Below are 24,828 nucleotides of genomic sequence, written 5' to 3'. Positions count from 1 at the left end.
TAGCTGTTCTAACAATTTTTAATGTTAGTAGAGCTACTTTACAGTGCCTGTGTTTTTCTCTGTGCAGGGTCTTACTGCTTCCGTGCTTACTGTTGGTCTTGTTTTATAAATGCTTACCTGATGGTATCTGGGAATGTTACTACTGAACAGAATCTCTGAAATCATCAACTCTTGTCAGTGGCCACAGTAACCCCAGAAGATTTTAACAACTCCAGACTGGATTTCTGTTGGACTACTCTATTACTTCTGGGAAGAACCTGCACTTTAAAATAAACCACTCATGAATGCTCAAGCAAGTGATAGTGCCTGTCTTTCCTGTGAGATCTGCATTAGCTCCTCAGAGGAAGAAACTGGAGCCTATGGGTCTCAAGAGGGAATATGCTTAAATGCATTTAGTTGTTTGCTGTTGGAGATGGGTCTGACATGCAAAAATTGCTTCAACATCCACATTCTGATCTACTCCTCAAATCCCTGGATGTCCTGCCTGAATTACTGTGGACATGAGTTCAAGAAATCTGTAATTAAATCTAAATAGGTTCTTCTGTTAATGCAAATTAAAGTGACCCCACTATCAGCAGAGCAGTGATAACTGATAGGAGTTGGAGCTTTGTCCTCAAATATGCCTCCTGGCTGGCTCAGGACCTGCCAGTTCTGGGGCTTAGTATAGCAGCAGACAACCTTGCTGCCTAATGACAGAAGTCCTGAAAGTGGCCTCTCTTGTACACACAGATCAATACTACTGCACGCCCACAGCAAACCCCTCATGAAGAACATGGGGTTGTTCTCTTTGCTCACAGCATAGGGGCTTTCTGCAGGAAAGCTCTGGTGTACCTTGGATGGACCTGTCTTACACAGACCATATGTGTGACAGTGTCACAGATTCCTAATGCCCTGAGTAGGGAGGGGTCTTTCCTATGCCTTCCATGGGCTTCACTGAGCAGTCAGGACTTCCTTATCCACTGCAGCATGCAAAAGACCTTGATTAAATTGGTCCCACAGACAGCTCTTCTTGGATTTTTAAGGATTTCAGTGCAACTTGCATTCTGGGCTTGGCTGCCCTGAGAGCAACCGTGCCCTAATTTTCTACCTTCCAGGAGGGCATCATAAACCCTTTGTCCTTGAATCAATTTTGGAAGTAGACTGTCTTTGATCAGGAGGGAAAACATGGTGCCTCACAATGCTATACCCAAGTGTTCTAGGACATGCAGGTTGCTTGTCCTAGTTACAATTTTTTGTGCCCAGTCTGAGAGAGAATGATGAGAGAGCCACATACAGAGAAGCTGTGCATACTTCTCTCTTTATAAAAGGTATCTCAGTGCTTCAGCAAATATTGGCTGGTATCTGTATATCCATGCCTTGCCAACAGGATGTTTTTCCCGGCATCTCCCAAATTCACCACACATCAGCTACATGAGAGAGATGGGAAAGAGTCCTTCTTGGCTGTTGTTGCTAAGTCAGTGAATTAGAGCTGCTGACGATCAAAACAACCCAGAAAATGGTTTTAACTTCCTTCTCATGTTATCTCCTGCTCCACATATTTTTGATTTTTTTTTCTCAAATTAGGAAGAGCATGAAAACCACTCTCTAATGAGACATTATCTTGCAGGGCTGTCTTGTCATATGCCTAGTTGCCTTTCATGGTAAGTACCTGATGTGAAAAAGGAGCTGAAGCACCAAAAACTGGGAAAGCAAACAGACGTAAAATGGTTACAATGGAGCAAAAGTGAGCTGAAAGCAAAGCATAGTAACAAAATGTCCTCTTCTATGTAGAAAATGGAGCCTTCAGATTTGAAAAGGAAAATTCACTAAATTCACTATGAGGAGGGGATACAGGTGTAGGAAGCTCACCTTATGGTGACAGAACATTTGTAGGAACTCATAAAAAACCTTAGCATATGACAAGCAATTGTAAAAACCTGTGAAAGTGTCATCTAATTGATGTGGTAGGCTGCATGGTACATCTCCTGCTGCACTGAATGTGAGGCTGGGTCTGCGTAGCCTGGAGGAAAATTTGGAAGTGTGAAAAGAACACCTGTGTTTGTTGTCCTGTCTTTTAAAAAAAACTTATATTATAATATATATATATAAATAATAATAATTTAAAAATTGTTCTAAACCATCTCCATGATTGCCTATAATTGCCATAACCCACAGGTTGTGATCCTTGTGACAAAGACCCTTAGCAGAAGGAAACATAATGGGGGAAAATATTAGTACCATTGTTTGGCTCTGTAAGTGTAAACCTTTGTGCACAACTTGACCACAGTGTTTAAAACACAAAATAAAGCAGCTTGACACTTGCTGGTTGCATGAAAGGAAAGAAAGCCAATTAAACAGCCCACTTTGCAGCTGTGCCTGGTGGAGTGTGTGGGAGCTGCTGCAGGAAGGGCATGTGGGGGCAAGAGTAGAAGTCTGGGAGTGACCAGCTCTTTGTTGCTGCTAAAAGCCACATTTTCCTGTCTTGTCAGCTGACAATTTCTGCTCCTCTCCCTGGGAAGGATGAAAGGTACTTTCTGTTCAACCTCTGTGGTGCTGTGGTAGATGGAACACAGAGGGAATCTTGTGGGGAGCTATGGGGGAGGTGGTGATAAAGGTGCTGTTGGAAGCAGACTTTGAAAACAAATACATACCTTGCGAGACTTTAAAAAGGGTGACAATACCACTGCTTATTTGCTTCCTTTACACATCCTAAATATTGCTTTTTTACTTCTGACTCAGTTTACCCGCCCTGGGCATACAGTGTGTTTGGTGAAGTTGGAAGGTTTTACAGCAGCTTTCTTACTTTTGTTTTTCCTTGCAAGGTTTATCTCGCTCACTAGTATCCTCTCCTCTTGTGGGAGCTGATTATATGATTATATTGGTAAAGGAAGTGAATCAATCAGCTCTTCGTTTCTCTGCTGCCCAGGGGCACCTTATTTCAGGGGAAAAATAGGAAGCAACAGTAAAGATGGAGAGAGGTGAAAGCCCTGTAGTCTGAAGTGGGTTTTGCCAGCCAAGCCTTACTGGCCTGAGAGGGGAGAACCTATTCCTAGTCTGCTATGGCTTTATAAAAGGATCAGAGTCCCAGGGGATGGAGTGCCCAAGTACAATATATAAGCCATGTCCTGGAAGAGAACATAATTCCTCAGAGCCAGAAAAAAGGGAGAAAAAGCCCAAGACAGGGACTTCAGTTGTGCTGCCACAGCATCATCATCCTAGAACCCTGCCATGACTGGCAGGTGCTGCAGAAGCCAGGTTGTGTGTTGGCTCTCTGGGCACTTTGGGGAGCCCTTTCCCCATCTCTGTGGGTGGTGCACACTCACTGCCAGGAGTACCTGGGTGAGCAGCAGCAGCAGCCTTGCTGCAGTCCCTTTGCTAGGTCGTGGAGCATTAGCAATGAAAAACAAGACAAGGTGGCCCTCAGGACAGGACAGCATGTTAGTCAGCAAATGAGCCTGCTGACAGGTAATCCAGCAGTAATGCAGCATTTTCATTTATTCTGGAGTTTCTGAGCAGATACACTGACAGCCTGCAGTTTAGATATTCATGTAGGTTGTTTGTAATGGTACCTGCACACCAGTCTTCTGTGAGAACGAGCAGCAGTGACTTATCAGGTATTGTACTAATCCAGACCTTTTGCTGGCAGGCAGAGATACTCAGCTGTTTCTAAATAGAGGACCAAAAGGACTAGTCCAAAGATGTGAATACATTCCTCCCTGATTTCAGTGGACTACAGGTCCAGGCATTTGCATTCATTATCTGAATTACTGGGCAGAGGCTTGAGGCTACAGGAGTTAAAGCTAATAATTTCCATATCAAAGAGCTTTCTGAGATTTCTGAGGAAGTACCAGAACAGAAGTTTCCCTCTCAGTATTTTGGGAGCTTTTTTTTTTTTTTCTTCCAGTGATCAGAAAGAGTAACAGCTTCATCTTCTTGAAGAAGCCTTAGTAATTCCATAGGTAGTGTGGCTCTGGGATGAGTTTCGTAACTTGTATCTATAGCTGGCCAACCTCAAACAAGCAAGAAACATCTAGTTTCAGAAAAAGCTGGAGAGGAAATAATTTCTGTAATTTTCAGGGAAAAATTGCCTAATGTATTTTTAAAATATACATTGAGTATGCATTAACGTAATTGGTTAAAACTCAGAGAACTATTCTTCAAAGTCTGAGCCATACCATCAGGTTCTATTCCTGCCCAGTGTTCTCAGCATATGTCCCAAAAGAACATATTTATTTTTCCCTTCTCTTCTGTCTCCTTTTTATTCTACCTAGCCTCATTAACTTAGATTTCCTTACACTGAATTTATTTGCCTTCTCCCTTCATCCAGCTGTATGATTCTGAACACCATTTAGGCTGGACTGGCAACTTCACATTTTGCCTTTTCAGAAAAGTTATTCCCCTTCGTGCATATTTATTCTCTAAATCATGCTATATAGGGAATTTAAATGGTCCTAAGGATGTTTTTTGCTTTACATTACTGCTTATTCCCTGTCACCACAGGGCCTTTTTCATGTCAATTCACTCTTCTTTTTCCAAACTCTCATGTACAGAAAAATTGTGGTGATAAGGCAAAGCTGCTACCTGCTCAGAAAAATGACTTTGAGCAGCCCTTGTATGCACAGTGTTTTATTAACTACATGATTCTCCACTTGAGTGAAACTCCTCGAATAAGACCTTTTTCGTGCTAAATAACTTGGGGAGCACTCTGAAGAGTAATTTTTTTGCTCAGATCCTATTAATGATGTTGGTCTTCAGGTGTGGATCCCTCGTGGGAATATCTCTGTCATAGCATATTTATTAACTTTAGCAAGAAGAAAGTAATGCTTCACCCATTCTTGCCTCTAGGCAATCTGACTGTAGTTTTTGTGACTGTGGAAAACTACTCAAGCAACAAAGAAACAAAACTTGATGAGTGTCCAGCTATCTGATTTTTTTATGGTGGTTGTAGTCAGGAAAATATTGCCAGCATTGTGGAACATGTGTTTCCATTAAATCTCTTCCTCCAGCTTCTTACTGTCTGCAAACACCTCACTGTAGAACCAGCTTTGGTTAATAGTTCCCTCAATATTTCTAGAGCCATGCAGAGCTTCCATCCAGGTTTGTGTCCAAAGTATGAAGCATAGCAGCCACAAGGTATTTTTCCAGTGCAGGTCTGCTGGGCACTGCTCAGGGTTGTTTATACAGGCACTGTTTATGCAGAATTAATGCCCACAGAGGCATATAAGAGCAGGACTACTGACAGATTATTGTGTTTCTATGGAAAGCAGTTTAGTTGCAAGGAGACAGACAGGTCCAGTGTAGCCACCTCTCCAGCAGAAACTGCATATCCTCAGTTCTCTTTCCAGATATGATCTCTGCTTAAAAGAAAAGGGCTTTCCCTAGTCCACTATAGAGTTTAATACAGTGATGTGTTCAAAATATAAGATGGAATTTAGATCATTGTTTGTGCTTCGAGGGAGTCACTGTGGTGGTATTTCAGCTTCACTGTTAACCAATACAGCTCAGCAAAAACTCAGCAGTGTGGGAAGAAACAGATGTGCTGCTGTCCTTAACAGGACTTTATTGACAAAAGGTTGTTTAACCTTAATTAACTTCTCCTAATGCAGCAAGGTTTCATAAAATAACAAATGCATCAACATATGGTACACACTTGATGTTTTCATTTGAGTTTCACTGATGACACAATCCTGCAGTAGAGATTTGGAAGAAAAAATAACCAGCTCAGTTTGGAAAGAAAATACAATACAGTTTCTCAGTAGGAAAACTACAGAGGCAGCCTTCTGTTTTCAGGGATGAGAACAATTTTGCTGCCTTTCACCAGCAGAGTAGGAAAAGCTAATTCAGCTGAGAAACCATTGACATTATTGCCCAATATCTGTGGTGCATCTTTCACACAGTAGAAAACAATTTCAGAGGGACCTAGATAGGCTGGAGAGTTGGGCAGGGAAAAAAATTAATGACTTAAAACCAGAGCAAGTGTAGTCTTGCATCTGGGTAGGAACAACCCCAAGTACCATTACAGGTTGGGGACTGAGTTCGTGGAGAGCAGTGAAGGGGAAAGGGACCTGGGGGTGCTGGTGGATGGAAGGATGACCATGAGCCAGCAACGTACCCTGGTCAATGGCATCCTGGGGTGCATTAAAAGGCAGGTGGCTATTAGGTCGAGAGAGGTTCTCCTTCCCTTCTACTCTGCCCTGGTGAGCCCTCATCTGCAATATTGTGTCTAGTTCTGGGCCCCTCAGTTCAAGAAGGACAAGGAACTGCTTGAGAGAGTCCAGTGCAGAGTCTCCAAGATGATGAAGGGAGTAGAACATCTCTTCAGCTTGGAGAAGAGGGGAATGAGGGGTGACTTCATCAGTGTTTATAAACATAAAAGGAGAGAGCCAGGAGGATGGTGCCAGGCTCTTCTCATTTATGCCCAATGATAGGACAAGAGGCAATGGATACAAGCCTGAGCATAGGAGGTTCCATATAAACATGAGGAGAAATCATTTCACTGTGAGGGTGACAGAGCACAGGAACAGGCTGCCCAGGGAGGTTGTGGAGTTTCCTTCCCTGTAGATATTCAAAACACATCTGGAGATGTTCCTATGTGACCTCCTGTAGGTGACCCTGCTCGGGCAGGGGGTTGGACTTGATCTTTCAAGGTCCCTTCCAAGCCCCAACTTTCTGTCATTCTGTGAAATTTGACCAAAGCTAATGTGCAGCATAGCAGCCACGAGTATTTTATCTCCCTGGCATGGGAAATGCTGTGTTAAACACAACTACAAATAGTTATTTAAAGAAAAGATGGTCTTTAGGTTAGGGCTTTGGCTTGACACTTGGGATACATCTAGAGTATTTCCTAGCTCTGCTTTGTGCCATGGGCAAACCATTTAGTATCTCTGTGCCTCAGTTTCACATCTATAAAAGCCAGACACTGGTTATTATTTTTTCTGCTCTGTCTTTTGAAGTGGGCAGGACTTTCAAAATCTAAAATACACAGGTCAGCAAAGGATTCACTATGTGTTTGAGGAATGCCCAATATGACTGCACCCCAGCATCAGGATTTTTGTCCCTAGAAAAGTGGAGAAAACCTGTTGAAAACAGGTGATGGGTATCTTCCTGGAAGAGCTGTGACTGACACTGTGCTTCACACAGGGGCTTTGCCTCTGAAGACAAAGCAGTGCATGCCATCTACAGCAGCAATGCTCTTCCTGGGGCAGAATCCCCATCTGGAGGGAACCTCCATCCTCTTGCAGAAAAGGGGACAGAGGAGACCTCAGGTCCCTCTCTAGGGACAGACTGCCCCAGAACCACCTCTCAACATTTTGTTTTCCCAAGCAACTGTGGGAGAATGGAGGAAAATGCCATCTTCATTTGTGCTGAAATTCTCTGCAGAAGAAAACTGCAGCCTTTTTGACCTGTTGCAGCACAGCTCTGTATTGTCTGATTTGCCAATACCACAGGCAATAAATAAATCACTTCACTCCACTCCACTCCACTTGCCACCCAGAGGTGGCATAACACTTGCCTGAGGGCTATCCATGCCTCCTGAGAATCCTAGTGAACACCTGAGGTTCAAACAAAGGACCAAAGCCATGAAAAACACAGCAGATGCAAGATGCCTTCACTTCAGTCAACTTTGCAAATTGCTTCTCTTTTGGTGGCCCTGAAGAATATCTTTTTATGTTGAAAAATTATTAAGTCAGTTGTGAGTTGCCATGGATGCAGCATTCAGTTTATTGCAGACTTTGTCTCTTACTGTGCAGGACTTCATTCTCAGCACTCTCATGGGCTTATAAATATTGAATAAATTGGTCCATTTTTTCTCAGAAGTCAGAGGCAAAATTGCCACTAATTTAAAGGTGTGGGTTCAGGCCTATTATATTGCATTGTATTTTTTGTAGCATTGATCACCTCTCTTTTGGCAGTCTCCTGATTCTGCCTAGCAAGTCAGACTTCCACTCAGGTATAAATAAATCTTAAAAGCAATAAAATAAAAAATAATTCCCTTTCCCTCTATAAGCCAACCTGGGAGACTCTCCCTCTCTGGGAATGTTTTTGGCTGGGACTCCATGGCAAATGTTCTCATGAGTACACGGAAAACTGTAGAGAAACTGCCTCTGCATTGCAGCAAGGTATTTGAAGAAATCCAAGGGATCTGCATATAGTATGTTGTTTAGCTGCAGTAGTTTTCCAGCTGGTCACAGCGTCAGGGACAGAGTGGATGGTGCTGACAGATAAACATTTGAGAACTGCTTGGATTGACTGTAGGTGTAATTACTGTAATGTAATGAAATTTGTCTCTGGCCCTCTAAGAAGTTATTTACAAAGAAATGGATAGGGATAGGGTCTCAATCTTCGAAGCCAGCTGGCAATATTGCTAGAAAAATGTATGGAAATTGCTTTATATTCTGTTCTTCATTCTTCTTCCACTCTAAACCATTAATTCTTTTCAGAGCAAGGAGCTCTGCAGATGCACAGATATCTGTATAGATAGATTTTCTCTACAATTGAATCTTAAGCATTTCTTCAGTGATTATAAAAAAAATAAAAAATAAAGAGTTTCAACATTCCAGGGCCACTCCTGAATCTGAAATTGAATTTTCTGAGCTCTAACACACACCATCAGACTTTAAGCTTCCTATTTATTCTCCTGTGCAATTCAAGTCACTCCAGGACAGCTTGGACTGCCACAGAGCAAGGGGGGCTTACCAGAGCAGGACCTTCTCTGTGAGATACTCCACACTAACAGAGCCTGGGGTGGTTTTCATCTGGGCTTGCTGGTATGCATTTAATAAAGCATCTTGTGATTCTTGCAGTGGTAAAACCTTCCAACAGATTTCCTCATTTTCTCAAAAACTTTGAAACAGTCTACAGTCAGTGACCCCCACCTTTCTCAGTAAGATGTCTGAAGCAGAGAACCAGGATAATGTAATGACTTGGCCAAAGGTGATTTAAACAGTGGTATCTGTCATTATTGTTATTTATTCAGTACTGATAGCTTGTTTCACTTACTTCCAGACAAGCAAAGAAAGGAAAATGTAGAACTTCAGTTCTCCTCCCCTAGGACCTGTTACATCCACCTCACTCACCCTGATGTCAGCACTCGGTTCAGGACAGCATAAGTAAAGGGAGAATTGGATTCACAGTCACCTTCCCAGCATGAACAAAATGAACCAGTTCCTAACTGGGCTGGTCAGTAGGAGAAATATTTTAGTCTGACAGGTTGATTAAACTGATTCCCCTTTCCTCTGGCCTCCTGGCACCCATTTTACGTTTCCAGCCTATAGGGAGCCAGAATGTTGCCAGGTCTCAGCTGAGACAAATAGGGATGAAAAAAAAAAAAACTTGGGGTGCTCCTGTGTAGCTTGAGAGGACTTAAAGCCCAGTAATCTATTTAGGGATACACTGTGCATGAACATCACATAACTCATGGGGGAGGCACAGAGGGTAAGGTGTAGGTTTATCCTTCCCTTGCAGCCACCCAGGTTGTGGCCTCACATCTTAGTTTTTATCCTTTAAAATCATCTCTGTCCTGACACTGAGATCTCTGTGTGTCATCCAAGTGCAAGTGCCAAGAAGTGCCTAGTCCTGTCCTGTCCCCTGAGGAGTATCTCTGCCCCAGCAGGATGCCCTTTGAAGGATCCAGGATGAGGGTACTGGACTCCCATCTTCATGTGACTAGGATTTTAGCCCTTCAGTTCCTTTAATTTTTTCCCAGACATGTGCTTGCAAAGGGATGTTTTCAGCTGGACAGCAGTTCTCTGAGACAGAGAGAGAGATGGAGAGAGAAGTGCTCAGGGCTGCTCCTTGCAGCTCCTTGGCTCAAGACAAAAACACAAAAACAACAGCAACACAAAATTTCTTTGCAAACTGTGAGTTTTTTCCCTGCGTTGACTGAAGTTTCTCTATAGTTACGGAAAATCAGGGAGGGGGAAAAGTGAATTCTGGAAGAGAATTGCAACAGCACTCAAAGTACATCCTGAGGTTTACTGGACCATACCAGGCTCAAGGTGATTGGAAATACTGCAGGTGAAGGGCAAATGTCACTTGACAAAAAATTGTGTGGGTTTGACTTTAAATAAGATTTCATAAATCCAGGCTTTGAGAAGTGAGAGAAGACTGGGAGAATGAATCATCCCAAGCAATTTCAGAGTAGTTTACATAGTCTGACACTTTGTGTCAAGCCACCCAGCTTTTCTATTTTTAGTACAGAATATGAGGATTATAGGTAATACTTCCCAGCATTGGCAGATCTTCCGATAGAGATTTTTGGCTTGACTGTCAGCAAAGATTAGGTGCATCTGCAGAGTTTGGAAGCAAAAACATAGACATTTTTTTCCTAAGGTTCAGGTTGCATTGTGTTTCAAGGCTTTGGTTCAGGAATGTTTTCACAAATCAAAACCAGAAGTATTGGAATTGTGGGAACAATGAAGGAAACAAAGGTTTCACCCTGATGATAGGTTTTCTGCTATTCAGTAAAACATATTTTTATGATTGAAGCTCCCATAGCTTTTTTCTCTATCTTTTTACCCTGGATTGAAGTCCAGGGTAAAAAATTCTATTAGTACACTGTTGTTCTTATTTCAAAATTAAGCTATACAAGAGTTACAATTCATTACACTGAAAGTTTGGAAGTATGGAAGAACTTTAATAAGAACACTAGTTGTTAAAATACAATTAGATTTTATTTCTGTAAAGGTTCGATTCCTCAAACCCTCATCACTTTTTCTGATTTTTACTTGGAATTGGAGGGAGATTTCAAATACCCCAAGGAATATTGGTTCTTCCATCAGTAAGATTTTGGTTTGCCATGCATGGCTGGTATCTATGGCTGGTTTCTCTGTTAAGACTGAAGTGAAAATATCTTACCTGTGTAAATGAGATAACCATATGAAAGGACTGGTTCTAAGAGAGACACATTTTGTTTGCTTTCTCACACATGCTGTTCACATACCTATTTTCCTATGTTTTCCTATGGGATTTTTTTGTTTGTTTTGTTTGCTTGTTTGTTTGTGGGGTTTTTTGGTAGGGCTTTGGGTTTGGTTGGGTTTTCTTTTTATTGCTGTTAGAGATTTTTTTTTTTTTTTTTACAGCATAAAATAAGGGCTGGTGCCCCTGACACTAAGGCAATTCAGGTCCAGAATTTTACCTAGGAGCTTTTTCTGTTCCACTTGCTGTGCCAGGGAGACTTGACACAAACCATCCCAATCAAGGTGGTCACCTTTTGGCAAGTTGCCAAGTTTCCCAAGTTGCCAAATATATGTTAGAAATGGAAAGCCAGGCTGCTTTTTGGGTTTTTGTACCACTGGCTACAATGGTAGAGTGGTGAAGGGCAGCAGCTATTGCTCGAGTCCCCAGACCTGGATGGGTGGCTTTCTTCCATGTACTACACTAGCAAAGACAACATTATGGGGTATCACAATCTCTATCTTTCTCTTTTTGACAGGCCAGTCAAAAATGTGTCTGCAAGTCTTTAATTCAGATGGCTTTACAGACATTTCAAGTATGCTCAAAGCTATTCAAACCTTGATTAGATTAAATGATTCAATTTTACTCAAACTGTGCTCTTGACAAGCACATGTGCCAGAGCTGCTTGTTTTCATGCCCACAAAATGAATAAGCTCAGATGTATGATATTTAATGATAACAACTTTTTTAAACTGCCAGTTAAAAAAAAAAACAAACAATAAAACCAAACAAAATGAGGAAGGAAAAATACAAAAAGGGGGGGTGGGAGGTAAAAAACTCATTAAATTCCAGTTCCCAGTTTTGTCTGGGAGTCATAGGATCTTGTATATTCCTGTGTCTAAGCCAGCAAAGACTTCCATAATATCTTGACTTTTGTTTATGGCTAATGCTGGTAGAGGGATTGTTTTGTTTTGTGGGGAGAGGGATCTATCCTGGCATACCATGAAGGATGAGAGACTTTAGTGAGATTTTGCCAGTTAGCAGCTGATTGACAGGAACGTGTTTCCAGCACACAGAGGAAAGGTAGATGTAAAAGACATCTTTAGAGCTTTTTTCATCCCTTCTTAGATGGGTGAGTTGCCCACAGAACAGGCAGTACTGGATTCACACTGGTTGTGATACACAATGTAAAAACATAATTTTTAAAAAATTTATTTCTTTTAATAAATAAGCTACTTCTATAGCATTTCTTTCAGAAGGAGGTCATTGCAAGAAGCTTGAAGAGTTTCCCCAAATGATTTATGTGAAGGGATGAAGGGAGGTTCCTCTTGCGCTTCACCACGGGGAACTGGGGGAAAACTCAGGAGGAAACTCTCCATGTGGCTCTTATCCTTTGCCCCCCAGTAGCAAGAGCACGAAGCCCTTTTCTGCTTGCCCCTCCAGCAAAAAGTTTTCCCAAGAGCATTTAGGTAGTTGTGGGAAGGCCCTCAGGACCATGCAGGAGGCATGCAGAATTACTTTCCCCTGAGAAAAGTGTTGTGGTGATCTTTGGTTTGTTTCCCAGCACGGTACAGATATATCAGGATCACAATGTCACAAAGTGGTTGGGGTTGGAGGGGACCTCTGTAGGTCTGACACACTCCCCCTGCTCAAGCAGGACCACCTACATCCAGTTTCTCAGGACCATGTCCAAATAGCTGTTGAATATCTTCAATAATGGAGACTCCACAATCTTTTTGAGCAGTCTGTGCCAGTGATTGGCCACCTCACAACAGAAAGTGTTTCCTGATGTGTTTCACACAAAGCCTCCTGTGTTTCAGTGTGTGCTCACCGCCTCCTGTCCTGGGCACCACTGACAGACTCCGACTTCATCTTGTTTGCACCTAGTGTCCTTCAGGTATTTATATACATTGATAAGATCCTTTCTCAGCCTTCTCTTCTCCAGGCTAAACAGTCTCAGTCCTCTGAGCCGTCCCTTGTGAGTAAGGTGCTTCAGTTCCTTAATCATCTTCATGGCCTTTTGTTAGATTCTCTTCAGTTTCTTCATGTCTCTCTTGCATGGAGGAGCCCAGAAATGGACCTAGCACTCCAGATGTGGCCTCACCAGTGCTGAGTAGTGGGGAAGGATCACCTCCCTCAACCTACTGCTGATGCTTTGTCTAAAACAGACCAGGATACTTTTTGCTTTTTTTGACTCAAGGGCCCATTGTTGTCTTGTGTTCAATTTGCTGCTCACTGGAACCCTCATGTCTTTTTTTGTCAAGCTGTATGTCTTTTTCCAGTTGTGTGGCCCCTAGGATTCATGAGAAATCATAAGCAGAAGGATCTGCTTCCTTCTTTTATCCCAAGCACAGGTCCTGTCTTCCCTTAGCCTACAACACCCAGTAACTCCTCCATCCACCCCCAGGATCTCCTTCCCTTACCAGCCACACTGTGTAACCAATAACTCACTCCTGATATTTCACTTGTAGTGAACCAATTAGTCCCATCCAGAACTGAATGAGCTGTTCTGGGAATACAGCAGCTTGGAAGAATCTGTGCTAGATTTGCCCCTCTGCATTTTACACTCCCACAAGGCTACACCAGCAACATTTTCACAGATAAGCAGTACCTGCTATAAAAATCTCCCTTTTAGTAAGTAGCAGTGCAGCCCTCATGTTTTTATGGACACTTCAACTGGAAGAAAACTCGAGTTACGAAATAATAACTGTAGTTCAGAGCTGCAGGGGTATCATATGGGGACCAGAGGAGTGGCATGGCTGAATGCTACCTGTGTGGACAGTGCCACCTGCTCTGTAGGACTCATCTGCTCCTCTTCTCCTGGAGACCAGGACCTATACACTGAAGCAATTGCAGTAAGCAAAGTACTTTAAACAGTAGGAGGCCACATAGTCTTTATTATAGTAACAGTTATTACTGTAATTATTGCAGGTTATTCTCCAACTGGGCAAAGAAAATTGAACTGATTTCTGTCCTTCAGCATCTGAGAGCTTTGGCACATTTGACAGCAAGGATCTATTCTCTTGCTGTATATGCCAGCAAAAACATATTGAAGATGTGTTATTTAAAACCAAGTGTGTAAAACAACCATCATATATCTAAATTTAAAGCATAGGTATACTATGAAGTAAATATTTGCAATCAGTACATCTGAGTTCATGGAACTGAATCTTCTCTCTTCTCTTGCTACCCCACAAGATGACTGTAGTACAAGTGTATGTCTTGGCCAATAAAAGGCAGCAGAACATATTTTTTATCACTAAATATAGGAAACCCCATGCACCAGCAGTCCTGTAGCTGAGGTTTGGCATGCTGACATAAGTCAGGATAATTCAAGGCTATGGTTCTCTCAGCAACTTTATTTCAGTCACAGTATATGTACATAACAAGACTTAAAAGTTAGCATCACATCCTCTGATACAAAATGTTAGGCGCGCCCAAGGGGCTCTGAATTATGATTTTTGCAGGAGTTAAATTGGTGCTCTTAGTGGAGTGATTCCTTTAAAGATGTAGTCAAGGTAACAATTTACATTTAATTTCCCCATTGCCATTTTCTTTGGCCTTCTCAGCGGTAAGAAAAAATCAATGGTGCATAGCTCCCTGCTCATGTAACTAGGTAGTAACAGTGGTATATAGAGACATAGTAGGGATGGCACAGATGTGACTGTACCTACTTAAAACTTCTTGGAGCTTGATGATGTGCTGACTTAAGGGGCTGTTTCTTTTCCGGATGCTTAACCTCAACCACTGGAAAGACACCCATCAAAAATTATGGCCTAAAACAGAGGCAAGATAGCTATTTTCCAATAATTGTTTTTCTATTATTGTCTGATCATATCACAGGTTCATCTTCAATTTTCCTCTGAAACTCTTCACTCTCTAGCAAGCTATTGTCCATATACTAATACAGAAACACTCTCCTGGTACTGTAAATCACAATATGGCTTAATAAAGTGTTCCCTCTAGGGGTTCCTCCTGGAAAAAATACATAACAATAAAGCTAAGGGGAAGTATTTCCCTAACACTAAGCAAGTGTCATTCTCATACATCTGGGATGCCTTGTTTCTCATCAAGTGATATAACTCTTCTTCTTGCTCTCTCCCTCCTTTGCTCTCTTGAAAAGGATACCTCTAGTAAGTGGAACAGGGAAACCAAGTGTTGTTTGTAAGAATGTGTAGCAATAACCTGAAAATCCTGCTTAATTTATCTCTTCTGATTAGTTATTTTATACATGACAGATGTACTCAGAGTAGTGACCCAGACATGAGCACATTTCTCAAAAAAGCGACCAGGTCCATGTGGTATCATTAGCAAAGACACAACAGATGCACTGTGAAATTTAGATGCTGAAAAGCAACTGGGATTTGTTGGTGAAGCTCAGGTTTCTGACTGATAGGAGAGGGTAGCAAACCTCCTATCACTGCTGTATAATCCTTCATCTGTTGCTAACCATAACGGATGGTGTTTTACATATTGCATTTCATCCACTGAGCCAAACAACAGTGGGCAAGAGTTACTCCCAGTAGTCCCAATTCTATGCATGCAGTAACAGAAATGCAGAGGTTTTGTAAAAGTAAAGATGGGGGCCTATTTTCAGGGACTTCACCAAGGACAAAATATCATGCTCTAGTTAAACAGCCGCAGCTATATTTTCACACATGAAGCCTGGGTTTTTTGTTTCCAAAAAGGAGCAAGTTCACACAGGCCTACTGGGAATCGCAAGCACTCGAAGTCTTTGGAAAGTAGGTCATTATTATGTTTGTGCCCAATTTGAGGAAGCCAAAATTTCAGTGCTCTCCTGATTGCCACAGAAAAATAATATGCTGCAGAAGAGTTAGATAGTTGAGAATACACACTGGCTGTCCAAAACTCCAGTCCTGGTCATATCATGCTTTCTGCTGGTTAACGATGGGGACAAAACCTGAACTGCCCCTTTTTTATTTGTCTGTGAATCAGGTTATAAATCTTCTTATAGAAGTGCCTAGGCATTGCTGCATCCACATTAGGAGATTATTGTATTTCTCCTCTGGACACTATCACAGCCAAAGAAAAGAAGAACATTCTTTTTTGTAATGAGAATTTTATGACTTCTTTGTCCTTTCCTGTGCCTGTCCTAGGAAATCATACCCTTGTTATCTGAGGTGGCAGACCTTAGCTGATGTAGTAATTAATTGATCTGCAGGTCCACTCTCATCCCGCCTTCTCAGGAGTGTCTCTGCTCTGCATCCACATCCTTCTTCTGTCAGATGTTGGTACCCACAGCTTGGGGTGGTTCCTGTTCTACAGCAGCCCCGAGGCAGAGATGTTTTTTTAAAAAGAGATAAAGTGCAGACCGAGCAACCTGTGTGGTGCTACAGTATTTCTGGACCAAAGTCTCAAAACGAATGGGTGAACAAAGTAAGTAAGATTGGAACTATTTAGCCATATGTCCATGCCCACATGTGTGTGAGACGAAGAAATGCTGCTGCACCCTCCCTAGCTCTCCAATTGCAAAATGTCAGTGCTAGAGCCAGAGGATGAGTGGGCTCCTTGCAGCCCTGATGACCTTTTGTCCACACCAGGTCAGCAGAAAGAACTGCCAGGTGCTGACCCAGATACCTCAAGTGGCTTTGTCTTATGCTATAGAATGTGTAAACTGAACAATGTAACAAAACAGAGATGTTGGAGAGAGTCCGGAGGAGGACCACAGAAATGATCAGAGGGTCAGAGCACCTCCCCTGTGAAGACAGGCTGAGAGAGCTGGGATTGTTCAGCCTGGAAAAGAGAAGGCTCTGGGGAGACATTACAGGGGCTTTCCAGTACCTGAGGGGGTCCTACAGGAAAGCTGGGGAGATATTTCTCATAAGGGTGTGTAGTGATGGGTAATGTTTCTAAATGTTTCTAAACTGGAAGAGGGTAGATTTAAGTTAGACATTAGAGAGACATTCTTTAGTGTGAGGGTGGTCAGACACTGGAACAAGTTGGCCAGGGAAGCTGTGGATGCCCCATCCCTGAAAGTGTTCAAGGCCAGGCTGGATGGGGCTTTGAGCAGCCTGGTCCAGTGGGAGGTGTCCCTGCAGGGGTATTTGAACTAGATGATCTTTAAGGTCCCTTCCAACACAAACCATTCTATAATTCTAGGATAAAATAATAGCTTTTCTTAAGACAATGGGGGTAGTTTCCATGCACCAGGGAAAGCACAATTATCAGAGTGAGGAAGCTGCCCACTTGCCTGCTGCATGCACTGGAAGCCAAGGTGAGGCATTTAATAGCCTAAGGTGTTAAGAGGCTGCAAATCATAGGCATCCAGACAGATAAGCTGTGCAAGCCAGCATTGCTAATGCTGCCAATGGCAGGTGCATGAACCCCATCAGACAGTTTGTGCACTTCATTTGCTCATGAGCAATGATGGAAGAAAGGCCAGGAGCTGGCAGACCAAATCATTCCCATTTTTTGCTGGTGCCTAATGCTTCCTTGTCTGCTTGTGATTGCTTTAAGCTCAGGTAGCAGCTCTACTGACCCATAGAACATTGTGTATCTGTACAATTTTGGATTGGGAAGTGGTTTAACAGCAAATAAATCCAGTCCACAATGGGATTTCATACAGTGGTGTTTTTCCATTGTTAATTATGTTTTGCTCAGTTGAGCTGAGAAACAAATGTTTAGGACTTACTTCATTTATCACTGAATATGCAGACAAAAGCTAAAAGTAGCCAACTAACTCAGGTTAAAAAATACTATGACAAGCAAAACAGTACCTATCCTATGCAAGTTATTTAGTGGGCAATATTTCCTCTGAGCCCATGGTGGCCGTAGAACTAGGAGATGAGCAGCAGGTAGTGCCAAAAGAAGGAAGGGTACTCACAGACAGAGAAAAGGGCAATTTACAGGGAGTTTCTCCCAGCAGTCAGGGCACAAATGCAGAAAGCAGGGAGCTGCTTGTTAGAAATTTCCTGCACAATGTCAAATGTTGATTCTCATATGTTATGTCCATACATCCATACTTCTCCATCCATCCTTCACTTCTGTCTCCAGGAACCTTCCACATAAAATTGCTATTTTGGCACAAGTCTGAGCTTCACCTGTGACTTGACACCGGTGGCAATTACCTAAATGGTGAGCAGGAGGGACAGACAGGTGTATTACAGAAGCAGACTTCAATTTTGGAGGAGCAAAGGAGACACTGTGGGTTCACCCTGCAATCCATAAGGGTTTTGGAAAGTCATGTTGAAATGGGACTGAAAACACTGTGGGCATCTTCACAGTGTAGCCACCCACTTTGGAGAGCCTGATGCAGACAGACTGCCAGAAGTTCTGAAGGAAGATAGGTAAAAGACAGTTGAGACATCTCTATTCCACAGTATGGTTGATAGAATTGTGGATGTAAGCCTTGAAGCCAGAGATGCTGTTTCTGTCAGCCTTTCTGTGACACACAAGAGGAAAGGAGCTCAAGGACACAGGGGACACCACCATTGAAAGTAACATAACATTTGAGAGCTCGCTGTAGCTAGAAGAAAATGAGGAGAGCTGTTTGCTGTCTTTCCTCATTAAAATGTAATGCAGTATCTTTGTGCTCTCTGTAAACATGAGTATTGCTTCTTTTCTGCCTGTGAACTTTGAACATATATAAAACTTGGGTATATCAGGTTCCAAAGGAAATATAGTCTAAAGTGTTCTCCCAAGAAATATCAAAAAAAAATATATATTCACTATGTGTCTTTCGTTATGTATATATATACAGTGGGAGCTGGAATATAAAAAGAAGGGGAATTTATCTCAAGCTTTTATCCTGTCCATTTTGCAAAATACCATGGCTTAAAAACTGCCCAAGTGTTCTGTAAAAGCTCTAAGAGGGTTCCTCACCATCTTTATTCACCACCTAAAAGACCAGTAAACATGAAATAGCTGGGTCTCCAGTGGCTCTTCCTGCTGTTGTTTTTCCTTCCTGGAAAACTAGTTGCTCTTTCATTAACAAACACTCCAGCACAAATTATTCTTCCACATCTATTGCTCACTTCTGCTGCTCTGCCTTCAGTAAGTCTAACCTGTAGTTTGCTGTGAGCTGTGTGTGTGAAACTGGGACCAAGAGATAAATAGAAAGAGCTATTCAGGCACTGCTCCAGAGCCATCATTTCTTGGAGACCCTTTGGGGTCACTGTCCATCTCCTACTCTAGCTGTCCAGTTTCCAAGGAGAAGCCACCAAGCCTCCTGTTTTTGAGGTTAAGACATTTCTGCTTGGAGAAACAAAACAGTGTGAAATCTCTGGCCTTAAAATCCAGGTGCTGCTCTGAACTGCCCCTCTATCACTGATGGTTTGGTGCAACACTTCTCTTGTTCTGCTGAACTAACAACACACCACACAGAAGCAAGAGAACCTTCATTTCATTAGTCCTGCACCTTGCCTCACCCTCTGCTTTGGGTTCTATACTGATATGCTATGATTAACTTGAAAATATTTTCCTTCCAGTTTGTACCATTTTAAATGAGATTGGCCCCTGAGACCCAGGGGTATCTCCACTGATTTTAGTAACACAGCTGGAAGACTGAGCCCACTTTTGAAAATGTCGTGTCACCTTCCACTTTCAGCATCGGTGACACCATTTAGAAACAGAGCATGACACATATCCAACCAAGCGGACGTGGGGTAGAGCGAAAATGAGAAAATAATGTAACACATATGGCTCTCTTTTCCCTGCAAATCATGTTCAGTTGAGGACATAATAACTTATTCTAAAAGCACATTTATCTCTAGTTTGCTTCTATATAACAGAACAGATGGAGGAAATCCACAGAGCTGTACTTTCCTGCATAAATAAGAATTACTGCCTTCATATCATATTAATTTTACTTTCTCTTCCCCCCTCTATCTTCAGCTAATTGATTTTTACACATAAAATATCTTGACAAATAATTTCTGTACTGAATTTATGTAAGTCTTATCTGGGGGAAAGGGGTGAGTTCCCAAGAAAGCACGTAGCCATTGCTGTGCAAAAACACCTTTGTCATTCTGCTCTTCCCTCTTCTTCCCCTTGTCCTATATTCACACACAAACACCATTGTTAGGATAAGGCCTACATTGTTTTGAGTTTTACTTGTGAAGAACACACTGAGCAGCAGAGGAATTACATATATTCCCACAGCTGTGCTGGCACAAATGGAGATGCTGGTGCATCAACATGGGAGTTATCAAAACAAAGGCAAATAAGGCTGTATTGTTTTATTTTCATTGAGGAAAACAAGAGAGAATATTTTCTCTTCTACTCTTGGAAAAGGAGAAAAATCGTATGACTGGTCTTGTGTCATTTCCTGTTTGAGAAATCGGAATCATAAGGAATTTCTAGGAAGAGAAAAAATCTCACCTTGAACAGTTAAGATCAGATTAAAAGCCTTGAGGCTTCCTATTGCTTTTCTTTCTGTTTGCCAGGCTTGCTTCCCAGGCCAGCATCTCCCAGCCAAAGCCCGGGCTAGCAGCCTTGGCTGGATTAGTCAGAACCAAGGCTGGGTTGCCAGCCTAGTGCAGGAACAGCTCTGAGCCAGCAGCCCGCTGTGACTCCTTCCAGCAAACAATTTTACAGCCCTGGAAATTACTCTGGGCTGGTAAATGACATTATTTTTATGGGCCATTGCCTCAATGCGGCACTTTGCTCCATCCACTTTAGCATAATGTTTCTTTTTATGCACTATTTTACCACCCTGTTATCTCAGCTCCTCACAGAAGCATCCTGCCATAACTCTGGTTCCTACCATGCAGGGAATATGCCTTGAGGGCACTATGCATGAGACTCAGCATCACTCACCTGCCCTCAGAAGGTCCAAGACCATTATTGCCCTAGGAGGGGAACCATTCATAGGTGTCTGCAAGGGCTTTGCCTCCTCCATGCACATTTACACCCCTTGCCCACTAAATACTCTACCTTAGGCTAATGCCTGCACTCTCACAAGCTTTGCACCACTTCTTGTTGTCCACACAGCTTCTCCTTCCACTCAGGGCAAAACGTAGGCTTATTCTGGGATGCTTTTCTTGGGTTGGACTGGAAATGTGCACAAGAGAAACATGAGAGTGAGGCTAGCTGGATCTGGTACAGCTGGCACTGTGGCTGGGGTCTGTAGGTCTCAGAAAGCTGTACTGGAGTTTATTCTTGTCTTCAGGAGGAGGAATCTGAAACCCAGAAGATCCTTATTTAATTTGCCTCTTTTCTATATAGAGACTTTAAGTTTTTGAGAGCTTGAGCAATCTCATATATGAGGGAACTGCCTAGTTCAACAAGCATCCCACTTCTGGGGCAATTATGGGCTATATAAGACCCATATATATTAAATATATAACCTGCCCAATCATAATGGTATGCTTTGAAAGTTTGATTCAGTGAGCTTTAGACTGCTTTGAAAGTTCATCACTGAAGACAAGCAGAAACTCAGAGGAGAGGACAGTCACTTTCTGGAAGAGAGTACTTACCTTTGCAAAGTTTGGAAGGTGTACAGACTAAACATCTCTGATGATTCTCATTCCAGCTCTGGCTGTAGAGCAATGACTTTGTATGACAAGAACTCATGCTGGTGGTAGCTAATTAGCCATTCAGCCCTGAGCAAATGAGCAAATTAGAAGTCTGAAAGTCCTTTTTCTAGGAGCCCAGGAGCCCTTCTTTAGAAGCCCAAGAGTTCTTCTTTCCAGAAGTTAATCCATTAATGCTAAAGAGTAAACTCTTCATAGTTATAAAGGTAAAAGACAATGTCAGAGACTTTTTTTGAAATGGAAGAATTAATACCACTGAAACCAATTAAAATTCCATAGGATTTACTGATTGTCCAGCCATGCACTAAAGGTCAGGAGGTGAGAGCCCTCCTCTATAAATTAATGAATCATTTGCTACAGTGACCCAGCCTTCTAAGCATTCAGAGGGCATTTTTTTATTTGATGTTTTTATACCTGTCCCAGATGTCTCTCTCCCATCTGCTTCCTCAGCATACTTTGAGCTCAGTTTCATTCTACTTTTCTTTCTTACCATTTGGACTTGATGATCTTGGGGGTCTTTCCCAGCCTTAGTGATTCTATGACTATTCTCCTTTTCTTTTCACTGTCTTCCTCATAATTAGCCACTGTCACCTGCTCCCCCCTCCCTCATTTCAAAAATAGCATGATACAGCCTGTTCTTCAGTCCCTTGGGCTGCTTCCCTCACTACCTGACCATGGTTAGGCATATCTTGCTGCCTAGCTTCACAGAGGCCCACAGCATGGCAGCTTCTACACAGAATAAAACATTAATAAGCTGCAGGTTTCAACCAGTTATGGGAAGTGTCAAAATATCCTGGGTACTCACAGGCTTAAAAAATGATCTGACAGGAAAACAGAAGTCTGTCACCCTAGTCAACAATCCTTCTTTTCTGAGAAAAGCAAAAATTGACTCTAAAATGGCAAAGGCAACTTTGCACCATGGTGAAACTAACATCACCAGGACAAACATTTGTGGCTCTGGACCATTCCCCAACCTCACATGCATCAAACTAATTTTGGCATCCCTAGTGTGCTGTTTTGATCCTGCACACTGGGAAAGGATGTGGCTATACTTGGACTCACATGGGATCAATGTAGCCCAGTGGAGAAGGGAGGACTTTATACCTTTACTCCTACCAGTCATGGCTGGCAAGAGGTCTGAGAATTGAGTAGAGAGCTGTGAAGGGAACACCATACCTTCCTAAGAGGCTGATTCTCAAAATATGTATAGCTAAAGGCTAGAAAGGCTAAAATACAATTACTGCTTGGGAAAGGATGGGAGGTGGGGGAGCTGGGAGTTGTTGATATATTTTGTTAGGTTTCTTTTCTTTTTTCTGTTTTAAAAAGTAAAGTTTGCAAATAGTAAGGGAATTGGTGAAAAAAAGTCAGTGTTAGAAGTCTTACATTTGTGAGCTTTTTATAAGGAATTAGAAATATTCAATGCATTTAAAACTGGAAGGACTGAAATCCAAAAAGAGATGTAAATGCGTCTGTCCTGAGTACCAAAGAGATTGTCCTGTGATTTGCTGTCCCTTGTGTATTCCATTTGCAGCATTCGTATTTGTTTATGAACCTCCTCAGCTATGAGAAATGATGATTTCTGAAAATTGTTTGGAATCTAAGACTCTTGCTTCCTGTCAAACATCTGCATATAGCTTTGTACAACTTCAAAGCTTAAGTCAACTGCATTTAATATCTGAATTTGTCTCTGATGCAGCAGCAGCAGCAGCAGCAACTGACAGTAATAAAACCCTACAGGAAATAAACTCTGAGTAGAGCATGTGTGAGCCAGGTCTTGGTTAGATCTATCTTGAAAGCCAGGATAAAAGGCAAGGCCAAGAGGACATTACATCAGGAGGTTAAAAAATGGTTGCCAATTGCTTGTTGGAATTAAAGGATCTTATAGAGCTGTGCTATTCATCCCTCACACTGAGACTGCTAGGTGTTAAGTCAGCCAAGGGTCTTATATTTCTAGTAATTTTGGTGCATTCTGAAATGGTTTCTATTCTTAATACTCTGTAGTCATTAAATTACAGCCAGCTGTGTCCTGTCACTGACATTTTTTGCACTGTTTTTAAAACTTAGTGCTTGCAGTTCATAGATGTTTGGTTATCTGAGAGCTGAATGACATAACAGTGTATAACTCAGCAGAGCACACAGCAGCCCACGAGCTTGTTCTGTGGTGTTTCACAGCTAATATGAAGGGCAGTCAAAATGTAGAAGGGACTGGACACTGAGAAAAACTAATCGTGAGGGTTTATGGCATAAAGGAGATAAAAGCACAAAGTGACTTTGCTTAAATGAGCAGGAGTGATATTTTGACATATCATTTAGCATTTCTCACGTGGCTTCAAATAGATTTAATCTGAAAACTTTCAAATCATTTTCCTTGTGTGCAAAATGACCTTTTGCAACAAACAAGAAAAAAAATCCATAAACTACTTTACTGTTAAAGCTATTTTAATTAAACAGTTAAACTGGCCTGTGCATCTCGCAGATGGGGAAGTCTGGGATGCTGCTTTTAAACAGCAGCTGCTTGTGGCACGTTTGCTGCATCGGAGGGAGAAGAGGTGAAAAGAGATGAAAGCCCTCCTCAAACCTTTCACCTTGGCTTCAGAGGGGTTCACTCAGTTCTAGCCACATGAGTCTTCCTGTCATGTGATTCACCACATGAAGATAAAAAGCTGATAGTGATGTTGTCAAAATACTTGTGCACAGGGCTAGGGCTGCTGTGTGGGAACAGGATTTCCCAGCTCTGCACATCCTGATGGTGCAGCTCCAAAAGGCTATGACACATTTGGCAGTCAAAATCAGATATCTGCCTTCGAAAATTGGGAGCCCAAACATGTGAAGGTAAGGTCCCAAAGCCTGACGAGTTCCTTTCATCCTCTAGACCAAGTTTCCACTCAAAGTTCAGGATGCAGAGTGGTGCTATTAGCTCTGTGTCACCCCACACTTCCCTTGGGAGTCAGAAGCTGTGGGAGGAGCTGTGCATAACCCAGGCACTGGCTGACACTTAGCAGAAATAGCTAGACAGCAGAAATAAAGGGAGGAATAAAAAACCAAAAATAACCCACAAAACAAACAAACAAACAAACAAACAAAAAACAAACCTAAAACGAACAAACAAAAACCCCAAAAAACAAAAAAAGCCCCCAGAACAGCAAAACAAAACAAACCACCACCAAAAAAAGGCAAGAAGTCAAGATTCTCCTGAAGATATGTATTGAAAGAAAAATTTGTACAAAAGTGTAAAATTGTAACAAGTCTCCTGACCTGTTTGACCGGTGACCTTCATCTGCCTTGCAGGGGAACTGCAAGCCCTAATTAGCCACTGAAAAGCCCCCAGCTTTGCTGAGGAAAGGTGCTCCCAAAGGGCAGGGAAGTATGAAGAGAGGTGTTTTGCTGTAGCCTTGCCATGCTCCATTAGTATTGTTCAAGGGAGCTGTGTGCTGGGATTTCAAAGGTCCTCTTTCCACTG

This window comes from Calypte anna, chromosome 2, assembly GCF_003957555.1.
Source record: "Calypte anna isolate BGI_N300 chromosome 2, bCalAnn1_v1.p, whole genome shotgun sequence".
In the NCBI taxonomy this organism is placed as follows: domain Eukaryota; kingdom Metazoa; phylum Chordata; class Aves; order Apodiformes; family Trochilidae; genus Calypte; species Calypte anna.
This window is presented reverse-complemented; position numbering follows the sequence as displayed.